Source organism: Pelobates fuscus, chromosome 3 (assembly GCF_036172605.1).
Source record: "Pelobates fuscus isolate aPelFus1 chromosome 3, aPelFus1.pri, whole genome shotgun sequence".
Lineage (NCBI taxonomy): Eukaryota > Metazoa > Chordata > Amphibia > Anura > Pelobatidae > Pelobates > Pelobates fuscus.
Window position 1 is genome coordinate 400,171,196 of NC_086319.1, and position 15,000 is coordinate 400,186,195.

Sequence of the window (15,000 nt, forward strand, 5' to 3'; positions counted from 1 at the left end):
TGAGTTTGCCACGAGCTCCTGGAGGAGCCTGCTTGCCAGCCTCCTACCCACAGATTATGGGCCCTGCAGGGAAACCTGTAAAAGCCTACCAAACGTGACCGACTGTTAGCATTGATTTCATGGAACTGTTTTGGGCATAGGACCATGTGCACGCTTGGTCAAAATTATGACTTCCAGGAAATTCCTGAACCCCTGAACTGATATGTGTGATCTTTGGATATGTTGGTCACCCAGATCAGGGCTATTAGGGGATTTAACATTTGTGGGGTTTTATGTATTTTTAGGGCACATTTTGCTTGTTGCAGGAAAAGGTTAATTTTCCCAAACCGGGAATCGAACCCAGGCCGCGGCGGCGAGAGCGCCGAATCCTAACCACTAGACCACCAGGGAACTGAGAGCTGCTAGAAACTGTGAGAAAACGAGTTTGTGGTATCCAGAAGCTCAAGGATTCCACGCGACAGTGCAATTCAAACGTTTGCCTTTTAAGGCACTGAAAATGTCAGCAAGGTCCATTCTTACACAGATTTCCTCAATGCGCCCTAATTAGACTGCAGCAAGATCGCTTATTTTAAAGGCAAAAAGGAAACCGATTTCAAATTAAAGTGCGAGCTACACCTGACAGCTTCAATCAACCATTATTTAACCATCTCGTTATCTCCATTTCCTGGGCATATCATAGCTCTCCTCCCTCTCCAAGTGAGTTTGCCACGAGCTCCTGGAGGAGCCTGCTTGCCAGCCTCCTACCCACAGATTATGGGCCCTGCAGGGAAACCTGTAAAAGCCTACCAAACGTGACTGACTGTTAGCACTGATTTCATGGAAATGTTTTGGGCATAGGATCATGTGCATGCTTGGTCAAAATTATGACTTCCAGGAAATTCCTGAACCCCTGAACTGATATGTGTGATCTTTGGATATGTTGGTCACCCAGATCAGGGCTATTAGGGGATGTAACATTTGTGGGGTTTCATGTATTTTTAGGGCACATTTTGCTTGTTGCGGGAAAAGATTAACTTTCCCTGACCGGGAATCGAACCCGGGCCGCGGCGGTGAGAGCGCCGAATCCTAACCACTAGACGACCAGGGAACTGTGAGCTGCTAGAAACTGTGAGAAAACGAGTTTGTGGTATCCAGAAGCTCAAGGTTTCCACGCGACAGTGCAATTCAAACGTTTGCCTTTTAACCCCTTAAGGACCAAACTTCTGGAATAAATGGGCATCATGACATGTCACACATGTCATGTGTCCTTAAGGGGTTAAGGCACTTAAAATGTCAGCAAGGTCCATTCTTACACAGATTTCCTCAATGTGCCCTAATTAGACTGCAGCAAGATCACTTATTTTAAAGGCAAAAAGGAAACCGATTTCAAATTAAAGTGCGAGCTACACCTGACAGCTTCAATCAACCATTATTTAACCATCTCGTTATCTCCATTTCCTGGGCGTATCATAGCTCTCCTCCCTCTCCAAGTGAGTTTGCCACGAGCTCCTGGAGGAGCCTACTTGCCAGCCTCCTACCCACAGATTATGGGCCCTGCAGGGAAACCTGTAAAAGCCTACCAAACGTGACCGACTGTTAGCACTGATTTCATGGACCTGTTTTGGGCATAGGACCATGTGCACGCTTGGTCAAAATTGTGACTTCCAGGAAATTCCTGAACCCCTGAACTGATATGTGTGATCTTTGGATATGTTGGTCACCCAGATCAGGGCTATTAGGGGATGTAACATTTGTGGGGTTTTATGTATTTTTAGGGAACATTTTGCTTGTTGCGGGAAAAGATTAACTTTCCCTGACCGGGAATCGAACCCGGGCCGCGGCGGTGAGAGCGCCGAATCCTAACCACTAGACGACCAGGGAACTGTGAGCTGCTAGAAACTGTGAGAAAACGAGTTTGTGGTATCCAGAAGCTCAAGGTTTCCACGCGACAGTGCAATTCAAACGTTTGCCTTTTAACCCCTTAAGGACCAAACTTCTGGAATAAATGGGCATCATGACATGTCACACATGTCATGTGTCCTTAAGGGGTTAAGGCACTGAAAATGTCAGCAAGGTCCATTCTTACACAGATTTCCTCAATGCGCCCTAATTAGACTGCAGCAAGATCGCTTATTTTAAAGGCAAAAAGGAAACCGATTTCAAATTAAAGTGCGAGCTACACCTGACAGCTTCAATCAACCATTATTTAACCATCTCGTTATCTCCATTTCCTGGGCGTATCATAGCTCTCCTCCCTCTCCAAGTGAGTTTGCCACGAGCTCCTGGAGGAGCCTGCTTGCCAGCCTCCTACCCACAGATTATGGGCCCTGCAGGGAAACCTGTAAAAGCCTACCAAACTTGACCGACTGTTAGCACTGATTTCATGGAACTGTTTTGGGCATAGGACCATGTGCACGCTTGGTCAAAATTATGACTTCCAGGAAATTCCTGAACCCCTGAACTGATATGTGTGATCTTTGGATATGTTGGTCACCCAGATCAGGGCTATTAGGGGATGTAACATTTGTTGGGTTTAATGTATTTTTGGTGAACATTTTGCTTTTTGCGGGAAAAGATTAACTTTCCCTGACCGGGAATCGAGCCCGGGCCGCGGCGGTGAGAGCGCCGAATCCTAACCACTAGACTACCAGGGAACTGTGAGCTGCTAGAAACTGTGAGAAAACGAGTTTGTGGTATCCAGAAGCTCAAGGTTTCCACACGACAGTGCAATTCAAACGTTTGCCTTTTAAGGCACTGAAAATGTCAGCAAGGTCCATTCTTACACAGATTTCCTCAATGCGCCCTAATTAGACTGCAGCAAGATCGCTTGTTTTAAAGGCAAAAAGGAAACCGATTTCCAGTGCAATTCAAACGTTTGCCTTTTAAGGCACTGAAAATGTCAGCAAGGTCCATTCTTACACAGATTTCCTCAATGCGCCCTAATTAGACTGCAGCAAGATCGCTTATTTTAAAGGCAAAAAGGAAACCGATTTCAAATTAAAGTGCGAGCTACACCTGACAGCTTCAATCAACCATTATTTAACCATCTCGTTATCTCCATTTCCTGGGCGTATCATAGCTCTCCTCCCTCTCCAAGTGAGTTTGCCACGAGCTCCTGGAGGAGCCTGCTTGCCAGCCTCCTACCCACAGATTATGGGCCCTGCAGGGAAACCTGTAAAAGCCTACCAAACGTGACCGACTGTTAGCATTGATTTCATGGAACTGTTTTGGGCATAGGACCATGTGCACGCTTGGTCAAAATTATGACTTCCAGGAAATTCCTGAACCCCTGAACTGATATGTGTGATCTTTGGATATGTTGGTCACCCAGATCAGGGCTATTAGGGGATTTAACATTTGTGGGGTTTTATGTATTTTTAGGGCACATTTTGCTTGTTGCAGGAAAAGGTTAATTTTCCCAAACCGGGAATCGAACCCAGGCCGCGGCGGCGAGAGCGCCGAATCCTAACCACTAGACCACCAGGGAACTGAGAGCTGCTAGAAACTGTGAGAAAACGAGTTTGTGGTATCCAGAAGCTCAAGGATTCCACGCGACAGTGCAATTCAAACGTTTGCCTTTTAAGGCACTGAAAATGTCAGCAAGGTCCATTCTTACACAGATTTCCTCAATGCGCCCTAATTAGACTGCAGCAAGATCGCTTATTTTAAAGGCAAAAAGGAAACCGATTTCAAATTAAAGTGCGAGCTACACCTGACAGCTTCAATCAACCATTATTTAACCATCTCGTTATCTCCATTTCCTGGGCATATCATAGCTCTCCTCCCTCTCCAAGTGAGTTTGCCACGAGCTCCTGGAGGAGCCTGCTTGCCAGCCTCCTACCCACAGATTATGGGCCCTGCAGGGAAACCTGTAAAAGCCTACCAAACGTGACTGACTGTTAGCACTGATTTCATGGAAATGTTTTGGGCATAGGATCATGTGCATGCTTGGTCAAAATTATGACTTCCAGGAAATTCCTGAACCCCTGAACTGATATGTGTGATCTTTGGATATGTTGGTCACCCAGATCAGGGCTATTAGGGGATGTAACATTTGTGGGGTTTCATGTATTTTTAGGGCACATTTTGCTTGTTGCGGGAAAAGATTAACTTTCCCTGACCGGGAATCGAACCCGGGCCGCGGCGGTGAGAGCGCCGAATCCTAACCACTAGACGACCAGGGAACTGTGAGCTGCTAGAAACTGTGAGAAAACGAGTTTGTGGTATCCAGAAGCTCAAGGTTTCCACGCGACAGTGCAATTCAAACGTTTGCCTTTTAACCCCTTAAGGACCAAACTTCTGGAATAAATGGGCATCATGACATGTCACACATGTCATGTGTCCTTAAGGGGTTAAGGCACTTAAAATGTCAGCAAGGTCCATTCTTACACAGATTTCCTCAATGTGCCCTAATTAGACTGCAGCAAGATCGCTTATTTTAAAGGCAAAAAGGAAACTGATTTCAAATTAAAGTGCGAGCTACACCTGACAGCTTCAATCAACCATTATTTAACCATCTCGTTATCTCCATTTCCTGGGCGTATCATAGCTCTCCTCCCTCTCCAAGTGAGTTTGCCACGAGCTCCTGGAGGAGCCTGCTTGCCAGCCTCCTACCCACAGATTATGGGCCCTGCAGGGAAACCTGTAAAAGCCTACCAAACGTGACCGACTGTTAGCATTGATTTCATGGAACTGTTTTGGGCATAGGACCATGTGCACGCTTGGTCAAAATTATGACTTCCAGGAAATTCCTGAACCGATATGTGTGATCTTTGGATATGTTGGTCACCCAGATCAGGGCTATTAGGGGATGTAACATTTGTGGGGTTTTATGTATTTTTAGGGAACATTTTGCTTGTTGCGGGAAAATATTAACTTTCCCTGACCGGGAATCGAACCCGGGCCGCGGCGGTGAGAGCGCCGAATCCTAACCACTAGACTACCAGGGAACTGTGAGCTGCTAGAAACTGTGAGAAAACGAGTTTGTGGTATCCAGAAGTTCAAGGTTTCCACGCGACAGTGCAATTCAAACATTTGCCTTTTAACCCCTTAAGGACCAAACTTCTGGAATAAATGGGCATCATGACATGTCACACATGTCATGTGTCCTTAAGGGGTTAAGGCACTGAAAATGTCAGCAAGGTCCATTCTTACACAGATTTCCTCAATGCGCCCTAATTAGACTGCAGCAAGATCGCTTATTTTAAAGGCAAAAAGGAAACCGATTTCAAATTAAAGTGCGAGCTACACCTGACAGCTTCAATCAACCATTATTTAACCATCTCGTTATCTCCATTTCCTGGGCGTATCATAGCTCTCCTCCCTCTCCAAGTGAGTTTGCCACGAGCTCCTGGAGGAGCCTGCTTGCCAGCCTCCTACCCACAGATTATGGGCCCTGCAGGGAAACCTGTAAAAGCCTACCAAACGTGACCGACTGTTAGCATTGATTTCATGGAACTGTTTTGGGCATAGGACCATGTGCACGCTTGGTCAAAATTATGACTTCCAGGAAATTCCTGAACCCCTGAACTGATATGTGTGATCTTTGGATATGTTGGTCACCCAGATCAGGGCTATTAGGGGATTTAACATTTGTGGGGTTTTATGTATTTTTAGGGCACATTTTGCTTGTTGCAGGAAAAGGTTAATTTTCCCAAACCGGGAATCGAACCCAGGCCGCGGCGGCGAGAGCGCCGAATCCTAACCACTAGACCACCAGGGAACTGAGAGCTGCTAGAAACTGTGAGAAAACGAGTTTGTGGTATCCAGAAGCTCAAGGATTCCACGCGACAGTGCAATTCAAACGTTTGCCTTTTAAGGCACTGAAAATGTCAGCAAGGTCCATTCTTACACAGATTTCCTCAATGCGCCCTAATTAGACTGCAGCAAGATCGCTTATTTTAAAGGCAAAAAGGAAACCGATTTCAAATTAAAGTGCGAGCTACACCTGACAGCTTCAATCAACCATTATTTAACCATCTCGTTATCTCCATTTCCTGGGCATATCATAGCTCTCCTCCCTCTCCAAGTGAGTTTGCCACGAGCTCCTGGAGGAGCCTGCTTGCCAGCCTCCTACCCACAGATTATGGGCCCTGCAGGGAAACCTGTAAAAGCCTACCAAACGTGACTGACTGTTAGCACTGATTTCATGGAAATGTTTTGGGCATAGGATCATGTGCATGCTTGGTCAAAATTATGACTTCCAGGAAATTCCTGAACCCCTGAACTGATATGTGTGATCTTTGGATATGTTGGTCACCCAGATCAGGGCTATTAGGGGATGTAACATTTGTGGGGTTTCATGTATTTTTAGGGCACATTTTGCTTGTTGCGGGAAAAGATTAACTTTCCCTGACCGGGAATCGAACCCGGGCCGCGGCGGTGAGAGCGCCGAATCCTAACCACTAGACGACCAGGGAACTGTGAGCTGCTAGAAACTGTGAGAAAACGAGTTTGTGGTATCCAGAAGCTCAAGGTTTCCACGCGACAGTGCAATTCAAACGTTTGCCTTTTAACCCCTTAAGGACCAAACTTCTGGAATAAATGGGCATCATGACATGTCACACATGTCATGTGTCCTTAAGGGGTTAAGGCACTTAAAATGTCAGCAAGGTCCATTCTTACACAGATTTCCTCAATGTGCCCTAATTAGACTGCAGCAAGATCACTTATTTTAAAGGCAAAAAGGAAACCGATTTCAAATTAAAGTGCGAGCTACACCTGACAGCTTCAATCAACCATTATTTAACCATCTCGTTATCTCCATTTCCTGGGCGTATCATAGCTCTCCTCCCTCTCCAAGTGAGTTTGCCACGAGCTCCTGGAGGAGCCTACTTGCCAGCCTCCTACCCACAGATTATGGGCCCTGCAGGGAAACCTGTAAAAGCCTACCAAACGTGACCGACTGTTAGCACTGATTTCATGGACCTGTTTTGGGCATAGGACCATGTGCACGCTTGGTCAAAATTGTGACTTCCAGGAAATTCCTGAACCCCTGAACTGATATGTGTGATCTTTGGATATGTTGGTCACCCAGATCAGGGCTATTAGGGGATGTAACATTTGTGGGGTTTTATGTATTTTTAGGGAACATTTTGCTTGTTGCGGGAAAAGATTAACTTTCCCTGACCGGGAATCGAACCCGGGCCGCGGCGGTGAGAGCGCCGAATCCTAACCACTAGACGACCAGGGAACTGTGAGCTGCTAGAAACTGTGAGAAAACGAGTTTGTGGTATCCAGAAGCTCAAGGTTTCCACGCGACAGTGCAATTCAAACGTTTGCCTTTTAACCCCTTAAGGACCAAACTTCTGGAATAAATGGGCATCATGACATGTCACACATGTCATGTGTCCTTAAGGGGTTAAGGCACTGAAAATGTCAGCAAGGTCCATTCTTACACAGATTTCCTCAATGCGCCCTAATTAGACTGCAGCAAGATCGCTTATTTTAAAGGCAAAAAGGAAACCGATTTCAAATTAAAGTGCGAGCTACACCTGACAGCTTCAATCAACCATTATTTAACCATCTCGTTATCTCCATTTCCTGGGCGTATCATAGCTCTCCTCCCTCTCCAAGTGAGTTTGCCACGAGCTCCTGGAGGAGCCTGCTTGCCAGCCTCCTACCCACAGATTATGGGCCCTGCAGGGAAACCTGTAAAAGCCTACCAAACTTGACCGACTGTTAGCACTGATTTCATGGAACTGTTTTGGGCATAGGACCATGTGCACGCTTGGTCAAAATTATGACTTCCAGGAAATTCCTGAACCCCTGAACTGATATGTGTGATCTTTGGATATGTTGGTCACCCAGATCAGGGCTATTAGGGGATGTAACATTTGTTGGGTTTAATGTATTTTTGGTGAACATTTTGCTTTTTGCGGGAAAAGATTAACTTTCCCTGACCGGGAATCGAGCCCGGGCCGCGGCGGTGAGAGCGCCGAATCCTAACCACTAGACTACCAGGGAACTGTGAGCTGCTAGAAACTGTGAGAAAACGAGTTTGTGGTATCCAGAAGCTCAAGGTTTCCACACGACAGTGCAATTCAAACGTTTGCCTTTTAAGGCACTGAAAATGTCAGCAAGGTCCATTCTTACACAGATTTCCTCAATGCGCCCTAATTAGACTGCAGCAAGATCGCTTGTTTTAAAGGCAAAAAGGAAACCGATTTCCAGTGCAATTCAAACGTTTGCCTTTTAAGGCACTGAAAATGTCAGCAAGGTCCATTCTTACACAGATTTCCTCAATGCGCCCTAATTAGACTGCAGCAAGATCGCTTATTTTAAAGGCAAAAAGGAAACCGATTTCAAATTAAAGTGTGAGCTACACCTGACAGCTTCAATCAACCATTATTTAACCATCTCGTTATCTCCATTTCCTGGGCGTATCATAGCTCTCCTCCCTCTCCAAGTGAGTTTGCCACGAGCTCCTGGAGGAGCCTGCTTGCCAGCCTCCTACCCACAGATTATGGGCCCTGCAGGGAAACCTGTAAAAGCCTACCAAACGTGACCGACTGTTAGCATTGATTTCATGGAACTGTTTTGGGCATAGGACCATGTGCACGCTTGGTCAAAATTATGACTTCCAGGAAATTCCTGAACCCCTGAACTGATATGTGTGATCTTTGGATATGTTGGTCACCCAGATCAGGGCTATTAGGGGATTTAACATTTGTGGGGTTTTATGTATTTTTAGGGCACATTTTGCTTGTTGCAGGAAAAGGTTAATTTTCCCAAACCGGGAATCGAACCCAGGCCGCGGCGGCGAGAGCGCCGAATCCTAACCACTAGACCACCAGGGAACTGAGAGCTGCTAGAAACTGTGAGAAAACGAGTTTGTGGTATCCAGAAGCTCAAGGATTCCACGCGACAGTGCAATTCAAACGTTTGCCTTTTAAGGCACTGAAAATGTCAGCAAGGTCCATTCTTACACAGATTTCCTCAATGCGCCCTAATTAGACTGCAGCAAGATCGCTTATTTTAAAGGCAAAAAGGAAACCGATTTCAAATTAAAGTGCGAGCTACACCTGACAGCTTCAATCAACCATTATTTAACCATCTCGTTATCTCCATTTCCTGGGCATATCATAGCTCTCCTCCCTCTCCAAGTGAGTTTGCCACGAGCTCCTGGAGGAGCCTGCTTGCCAGCCTCCTACCCACAGATTATGGGCCCTGCAGGGAAACCTGTAAAAGCCTACCAAACGTGACTGACTGTTAGCACTGATTTCATGGAAATGTTTTGGGCATAGGATCATGTGCATGCTTGGTCAAAATTATGACTTCCAGGAAATTCCTGAACCCCTGAACTGATATGTGTGATCTTTGGATATGTTGGTCACCCAGATCAGGGCTATTAGGGGATGTAACATTTGTGGGGTTTCATGTATTTTTAGGGCACATTTTGCTTGTTGCGGGAAAAGATTAACTTTCCCTGACCGGGAATCGAACCCGGGCCGCGGCGGTGAGAGCGCCGAATCCTAACCACTAGACGACCAGGGAACTGTGAGCTGCTAGAAACTGTGAGAAAACGAGTTTGTGGTATCCAGAAGCTCAAGGTTTCCACGCGACAGTGCAATTCAAACGTTTGCCTTTTAACCCCTTAAGGACCAAACTTCTGGAATAAATGGGCATCATGACATGTCACACATGTCATGTGTCCTTAAGGGGTTAAGGCACTTAAAATGTCAGCAAGGTCCATTCTTACACAGATTTCCTCAATGTGCCCTAATTAGACTGCAGCAAGATCGCTTATTTTAAAGGCAAAAAGGAAACTGATTTCAAATTAAAGTGCGAGCTACACCTGACAGCTTCAATCAACCATTATTTAACCATCTCGTTATCTCCATTTCCTGGGCGTATCATAGCTCTCCTCCCTCTCCAAGTGAGTTTGCCACGAGCTCCTGGAGGAGCCTGCTTGCCAGCCTCCTACCCACAGATTATGGGCCCTGCAGGGAAACCTGTAAAAGCCTACCAAACGTGACCGACTGTTAGCATTGATTTCATGGAACTGTTTTGGGCATAGGACCATGTGCACGCTTGGTCAAAATTATGACTTCCAGGAAATTCCTGAACCGATATGTGTGATCTTTGGATATGTTGGTCACCCAGATCAGGGCTATTAGGGGATGTAACATTTGTGGGGTTTTATGTATTTTTAGGGAACATTTTGCTTGTTGCGGGAAAATATTAACTTTCCCTGACCGGGAATCGAACCCGGGCCGCGGCGGTGAGAGCGCCGAATCCTAACCACTAGACTACCAGGGAACTGTGAGCTGCTAGAAACTGTGAGAAAACGAGTTTGTGGTATCCAGAAGTTCAAGGTTTCCACGCGACAGTGCAATTCAAACATTTGCCTTTTAACCCCTTAAGGACCAAACTTCTGGAATAAATGGGCATCATGACATGTCACACATGTCATGTGTCCTTAAGGGGTTAAGGCACTGAAAATGTCAGCAAGGTCCATTCTTACACAGATTTCCTCAATGCGCCCTAATTAGACTGCAGCAAGATCGCTTATTTTAAAGGCAAAAAGGAAACCGATTTCAAATTAAAGTGCGAGCTACACCTGACAGCTTCAATCAACCATTATTTAACCATCTCGTTATCTCCATTTCCTGGGCGTATCATAGCTCTCCTCCCTCTCCAAGTGAGTTTGCCACGAGCTCCTGGAGGAGCCTGCTTGCCAGCCTCCTACCCACAGATTATGGGCCCTGCAGGGAAACCTGTAAAAGCCTACCAAACGTGACCGACTGTTAGCATTGATTTCATGGAACTGTTTTGGGCATAGGACCATGTGCACGCTTGGTCAAAATTATGACTTCCAGGAAATTCCTGAACCCCTGAACTGATATGTGTGATCTTTGGATATGTTGGTCACCCAGATCAGGGCTATTAGGGGATTTAACATTTGTGGGGTTTTATGTATTTTTAGGGCACATTTTGCTTGTTGCAGGAAAAGGTTAATTTTCCCAAACCGGGAATCGAACCCAGGCCGCGGCGGCGAGAGCGCCGAATCCTAACCACTAGACCACCAGGGAACTGAGAGCTGCTAGAAACTGTGAGAAAACGAGTTTGTGGTATCCAGAAGCTCAAGGATTCCACGCGACAGTGCAATTCAAACGTTTGCCTTTTAAGGCACTGAAAATGTCAGCAAGGTCCATTCTTACACAGATTTCCTCAATGCGCCCTAATTAGACTGCAGCAAGATCGCTTATTTTAAAGGCAAAAAGGAAACCGATTTCAAATTAAAGTGCGAGCTACACCTGACAGCTTCAATCAACCATTATTTAACCATCTCGTTATCTCCATTTCCTGGGCATATCATAGCTCTCCTCCCTCTCCAAGTGAGTTTGCCACGAGCTCCTGGAGGAGCCTGCTTGCCAGCCTCCTACCCACAGATTATGGGCCCTGCAGGGAAACCTGTAAAAGCCTACCAAACGTGACTGACTGTTAGCACTGATTTCATGGAAATGTTTTGGGCATAGGATCATGTGCATGCTTGGTCAAAATTATGACTTCCAGGAAATTCCTGAACCCCTGAACTGATATGTGTGATCTTTGGATATGTTGGTCACCCAGATCAGGGCTATTAGGGGATGTAACATTTGTGGGGTTTCATGTATTTTTAGGGCACATTTTGCTTGTTGCGGGAAAAGATTAACTTTCCCTGACCGGGAATCGAACCCGGGCCGCGGCGGTGAGAGCGCCGAATCCTAACCACTAGACGACCAGGGAACTGTGAGCTGCTAGAAACTGTGAGAAAACGAGTTTGTGGTATCCAGAAGCTCAAGGTTTCCACGCGACAGTGCAATTCAAACGTTTGCCTTTTAACCCCTTAAGGACCAAACTTCTGGAATAAATGGGCATCATGACATGTCACACATGTCATGTGTCCTTAAGGGGTTAAGGCACTTAAAATGTCAGCAAGGTCCATTCTTACACAGATTTCCTCAATGTGCCCTAATTAGACTGCAGCAAGATCACTTATTTTAAAGGCAAAAAGGAAACCGATTTCAAATTAAAGTGCGAGCTACACCTGACAGCTTCAATCAACCATTATTTAACCATCTCGTTATCTCCATTTCCTGGGCGTATCATAGCTCTCCTCCCTCTCCAAGTGAGTTTGCCACGAGCTCCTGGAGGAGCCTACTTGCCAGCCTCCTACCCACAGATTATGGGCCCTGCAGGGAAACCTGTAAAAGCCTACCAAACGTGACCGACTGTTAGCACTGATTTCATGGACCTGTTTTGGGCATAGGACCATGTGCACGCTTGGTCAAAATTGTGACTTCCAGGAAATTCCTGAACCCCTGAACTGATATGTGTGATCTTTGGATATGTTGGTCACCCAGATCAGGGCTATTAGGGGATGTAACATTTGTGGGGTTTTATGTATTTTTAGGGAACATTTTGCTTGTTGCGGGAAAAGATTAACTTTCCCTGACCGGGAATCGAACCCGGGCCGCGGCGGTGAGAGCGCCGAATCCTAACCACTAGACGACCAGGGAACTGTGAGCTGCTAGAAACTGTGAGAAAACGAGTTTGTGGTATCCAGAAGCTCAAGGTTTCCACGCGACAGTGCAATTCAAACGTTTGCCTTTTAACCCCTTAAGGACCAAACTTCTGGAATAAATGGGCATCATGACATGTCACACATGTCATGTGTCCTTAAGGGGTTAAGGCACTGAAAATGTCAGCAAGGTCCATTCTTACACAGATTTCCTCAATGCGCCCTAATTAGACTGCAGCAAGATCGCTTATTTTAAAGGCAAAAAGGAAACCGATTTCAAATTAAAGTGCGAGCTACACCTGACAGCTTCAATCAACCATTATTTAACCATCTCGTTATCTCCATTTCCTGGGCGTATCATAGCTCTCCTCCCTCTCCAAGTGAGTTTGCCACGAGCTCCTGGAGGAGCCTGCTTGCCAGCCTCCTACCCACAGATTATGGGCCCTGCAGGGAAACCTGTAAAAGCCTACCAAACTTGACCGACTGTTAGCACTGATTTCATGGAACTGTTTTGGGCATAGGACCATGTGCACGCTTGGTCAAAATTATGACTTCCAGGAAATTCCTGAACCCCTGAACTGATATGTGTGATCTTTGGATATGTTGGTCACCCAGATCAGGGCTATTAGGGGATGTAACATTTGTTGGGTTTAATGTATTTTTGGTGAACATTTTGCTTTTTGCGGGAAAAGATTAACTTTCCCTGACCGGGAATCGAGCCCGGGCCGCGGCGGTGAGAGCGCCGAATCCTAACCACTAGACTACCAGGGAACTGTGAGCTGCTAGAAACTGTGAGAAAACGAGTTTGTGGTATCCAGAAGCTCAAGGTTTCCACACGACAGTGCAATTCAAACGTTTGCCTTTTAAGGCACTGAAAATGTCAGCAAGGTCCATTCTTACACAGATTTCCTCAATGCGCCCTAATTAGACTGCAGCAAGATCGCTTGTTTTAAAGGCAAAAAGGAAACCGATTTCCAGTGCAATTCAAACGTTTGCCTTTTAAGGCACTGAAAATGTCAGCAAGGTCCATTCTTACACAGATTTCCTCAATGCGCCCTAATTAGACTGCAGCAAGATCGCTTATTTTAAAGGCAAAAAGGAAACCGATTTCAAATTAAAGTGCGAGCTACACCTGACAGCTTCAATCAACCATTATTTAACCATCTCGTTATCTCCATTTCCTGGGCGTATCATAGCTCTCCTCCCTCTCCAAGTGAGTTTGCCACGAGCTCCTGGAGGAGCCGCTTGCCAGCCTCCTACCCACAGATTATGGGCCCTGCAGGGAAACCTGTAAAAGCCTACCAAACGTGACCGACTGTTAGCACAGATTTCATGGACCTGTTTTGGGCATAGGACCATGTGCACGCTTGGTCAAAATTATGACTTCCAGGAAATTCCTGAACCCCTGAACTGATATGTGTGATCTTTGGATATGTTGGTCACCCAGATCAGGGCTATTAGGGGATGTAACATTTGTGGGGTTTTATGTATTTTTAGGGAACATTTTGCTTGTTGCGGGAAAAGATTAACTTTCCCTGATCGGGAATCGAACCCAGGCCGCGGCGGTGAGAGCGCCGAATCCTAACCACTAGACCACCAGGGAACTGTGAGCTGCTAGAAACTGTGAGAAAACGAGTTTGTGGAATCCAGAAGCTCAAGGTTTCCACGCGACAGTGCAATTCAAACGTTTGCCTTTTAAGGCACTGAAAATGTCAGCAAGGTCCATTCTTACACAGATTTCCTCAATGCGCCCTAATTAGACTGCAGCAAGATCGCTTATTTTAAAGGCAAAAAGCCTTTTTTACCCCTTAAGGACCAAACTTCTGGAATAAATGGGCATCATGACATGTCACACATGTCATGTGTCCTTAAGGGGTTAAGGCACTGAAAATGTCAGCAAGGTCCATTCTTACACAGATTTCCTCAATGCGCCCTAATTAGACTGCAGCAAGATAACTTATTTTAAAGGCATAAAGGAAACCGATTTCAAATTAAAGTGCGAGCTACACCTGACAGCTTCAATCAACCATTATTTAACCATCTCGTTATCTCCATTTCCTGGGCGTATCATAGCTCTCCTCCCTCTCCAAGTGAGTTTGCCACGAGCTCCTGGAGGAGCCTGCTTGCCAGCCTCCTACCCACAGATTATGGGCCCTGCAGGGAAACCTGTAAAAGCCTACCAAACGTGACCGACTGTTAGCACTGATTACATGGAACTGTTTTGGGCATAGGACCATGTGCACGCTTGGTCAAAATTATGACTTCCAAGAAATTCCTGAACCGATATGTGTGATCTTTGGATATGTTGGTCAGGGCTATTAGGGGATGTAACATTTGTGGGGTTTTATGTATTTTTAGGGCACATTTTGCTTGTTGCGGGAAAAGATTAACTTTCCCTGACCGGGAATCGAACCCGGGCCGCGGCGGTGAGAGCGCCGAATCCTAACCACTAGACTACCAGGGAACTGTGAGCTGCTACAAACTGTGAGAAAACGAGTTTGTGGTATCAAGAAGCT

The 15,000-nt window shown here is 46.0% G+C and overlaps 3 non-coding genes across 3 annotated transcripts; all 3 read right to left on the bottom strand.

The window, feature by feature from the left end:
* Positions 1-4,856: 4,856 nt before the first annotated feature.
* On the bottom strand, positions 4,857-4,928 carry TRNAE-CUC (transfer RNA glutamic acid (anticodon CUC)). The gene has a single exon. It is a non-coding gene; the product is annotated as a tRNA-Glu (tRNA).
* Positions 4,929-10,167: 5,239 nt separating this feature from the next.
* Positions 10,168-10,239, bottom strand: TRNAE-CUC (transfer RNA glutamic acid (anticodon CUC)). Its single transcript has one exon. It is a non-coding gene; the product is annotated as a tRNA-Glu (tRNA).
* Positions 10,240-14,876: 4,637 nt separating this feature from the next.
* On the bottom strand, positions 14,877-14,948 carry TRNAE-CUC (transfer RNA glutamic acid (anticodon CUC)). Its single transcript has one exon. It is a non-coding gene; the product is annotated as a tRNA-Glu (tRNA).
* Positions 14,949-15,000: the final 52 nt, after the last annotated feature.